This window comes from Notamacropus eugenii, chromosome 6 (assembly GCF_028372415.1).
Source record: "Notamacropus eugenii isolate mMacEug1 chromosome 6, mMacEug1.pri_v2, whole genome shotgun sequence".
Taxonomy (NCBI): Eukaryota; Metazoa; Chordata; class Mammalia; order Diprotodontia; family Macropodidae; genus Notamacropus; species Notamacropus eugenii.
In genome coordinates, this window is record NC_092877.1 from 353,287,727 (window position 1) to 353,290,949 (window position 3,223).

Sequence of the window (3,223 nt, forward strand, 5' to 3'; positions counted from 1 at the left end):
TTAGAGTAAATTCATATTTGCTGGGGGGAGGAGGGGGAGGAGGTAGGGAAAATCGTGGCCTAGTGCAGTTACACCTCCTAATCAGTTTTATGCAAGACTGGATTACTAACAGATTTTTACCTCTTTCATATATCTGTTGGATTGTTTAAATTTATTACACGCTTAGAAACTAAGAAAATGGATTATGTAATATGATTTATAAACTCAGAAAAGCCTGTCTTTTGCAATTATTGACCATTAAAAAAGTCATTTTTCATTCAAAAGTAAGCAATGTACTTCAATTAGTTGAGCAAAGCTTAGGAGGAATTTAGTCTTTTATTTGTAAAGTACAAAGTACTGATACAATTAATAATGATTCCAGTAAAGTTAGAAAGCTAAAACCATTTGCTTTTCTGTTCACTGCTTTTAGAGCATAGTTTCAGCTTAGAGTAAAAATAAAATGAGTATTTTACAGAATTCCATGGTGCTTTATTTCCTTTTCATTTTGTGTATATTACTCTTCATTTAAAACTTTTTGCAATTTATTAATATATGGATTTTTCCATTCACTAATTGTTCATTCTTAGCACATAATAATTACATAAAAGTAACTGGTTCTCATTTTCATTTGTTTTATATTGAAGATAAAATAACTCGAGGAAATTCTCATATTGAATTTTAATGTTCCTTGAGATTTCCAAATGTGATCATCTTACGGCTAAGTGAAATCTCTCGAGTAGTCTGGCAAAAGCCTGGAGTCAAAGGTAAAGATTTTAACAATTCTTTAGCACAACTGAGAACTATATGGCCCCAAAAAGTAAAAATTGATGTGATCAAAGCAGCAGTGATTGAAAGCAAAAATAAACTTCTTTGACTGTCATCAGGCATCAAATGGGCAACATGCTGCTTGCAAGCACATAAACTTCAGAGTCGGGTTAGATTCTTTCAGGTGAAGAAAACCACACAAGGCTTGAATGACATCTGGGATACTTAAGAATGGAGAGGAGACAGGCAAGTTTGGCAAATATTGTGAAGAACAGAGGCTAATGATGCACTAGAAGAGACTAGCAAAGTGAGCCTGCCAGCACTGAACGCAGATTGGCATTGGGAATTCAGGCCAGGAACGAATGGAAAATCAAGTAAGTCTATGAAGACTTTTCCAGGGACTTCATTTATATAGTGGTTTTCCACTGTCATGGATGCCTAGGTCCAGGAACAGATGTGGAGGGAAGATAGTGCAGTTCTGCACCAGATTTAGATTTTTGCTAGTGTCATTTTGTAAATTGCCTATTCTAGGGCACTAAATAGTTTGTTGGTGCTCTGAAAGAGCTAAATGTAATAGGTTACCTAAAACTAATTCTTGCCTATTAAGTTGTGCACCAAGCATATTTTAATATGATGGAATCAAATTCACTCATTTTCAATAAGGGGAAGTCTGTGCTGTCAGAAAACCTCCCTTCAGTTGTGCTCCCCACTGCGGGTTCATACAAAAATAGTATCTAATAGGGACACTGGCAGCAATGGAGGGAGAAAAGAAAGAACTGTTTAAAAGTCAGAATGTTTACATTTACAAAGTTTGTTAGGAATAGGCAATAACGGAATATAACTTGATTATTTGTTAATGTAGTTATGTAGCCTTTATGTCTGTATTATAAATACTTTGTAGCTCGGTCGTTTGGCATGTAATATGTCATTGGCCAAAGACACTTTGGCCCATTTAGTAAGGAAAAAAATACTCTTGCCTGTGCTCACATTCTTACTGCTAGCTCTTACACCATATTTTCCTACATGGGTACTCACACATAACTAGTTCCTGACTGACTAGAAGAGAGGGTATAACTACTTAGCTAGCAAAAGATGGTGGGTGGTGTTCTCAAGTAAACATACATTGCTGGATCTTGAACTGTGCCTCAAGGGAAACTGAAGTATAACTGTAACCCAGGCGTGGCTCTTTTTCTGCTTAAACCCAGGGTGGCCTAGTATTAGTTTACAAACTGTGGCAGATCCTTATCCTTAGAATAGAATATCAGGCTGGAAACTCATTTATTCTTTGTTTCAGTACTGAAGGTTTTGTATCACTTCCGAAATGTCCTTACGAGTCCCTTCATTCCATGCCAACATGTTACTGCCCTTTTAAAAGCTAAGTGTAGTGCCATTTGGGGCAGGTTCATGCTTGCATGTATGATAGCAAGGGTCTAGAAGAGCCCTTAATAATGAAAACTTTTATTCTTGACCCAGTTTATATTTGAAAAATGTATTATATTTCCTTCTGGGCACTGTATGCATATTGTTCTAAAAGCATTAAGAAGCAAAAGAACATATGAAATATTTATTGCGACCCTACTGTGTGCAGGACACTGTACTACAGACCAGAGTGGAGCTTGATCTGTTTCCTTTCAGCTTTATGTACTGTAAATTCTGTGGTTGCTGCATGCTGAGTTTCTGGAGTTGTGAACACAGGAGAACATGAACAGAGAAGGTGGGGTCTAGATGAGTTGGGGATTCATAAGCTATGTACAAGCTAAAGAGGTTAAATATTTTGAATAATACTCCATTTCTCACACACTCTCCACCCCACCCCATTCTCATTGAGTTTAATGGGTAGGATGGAGGTGGGATAGAATGAGAATAGTAGATGTTTGTGGGCAACTCAGATTTTGCCCTTTCCTGCTGGATAATTAATACAGTGACATCTTGTTATTACCCTAAGGGATTAAATAGAGCATCACTTGAGCTATATGACTTAAGCATAGGACTTAAAGGTCCCCGGTTAGAGGTTATGGGACATGATAGAACAAAGGGCAACAACCCCCAACAGGAATGTGAATATTTAGCAGGAGTGGCAATATATATGGTAGAAATTCAATTCAAATTGAGCATACAGAAACAACTAGAAATGCAGATCCAAAGAAAACAGAAGGAAGACAATGAAATATTTGAACATCACCTCAGATTCTAGTTGAAGATCTCAATCACAATACATGAAAATGTTTCCTGAGTGCATGATTAGCCAAGGTTGTGCAATGCTGTGGGACTTGCATGTTTACTTAAAAAGCTCTCATTCTGCCCAGATGAGATCACAGGTGGAGTCCCATGTTCTCAGGACACATTTTAGGAAAAGGCAAGAGAAGAGTGTGGGAGAAAGCAGCATGGATGATGAAGGGTCATAGTTTGATGCTTTATGAGAATCAGTTGAAGGAACTGAGAATGTTGAACCTAGAGAAGGGAATACCAGTCATATTTT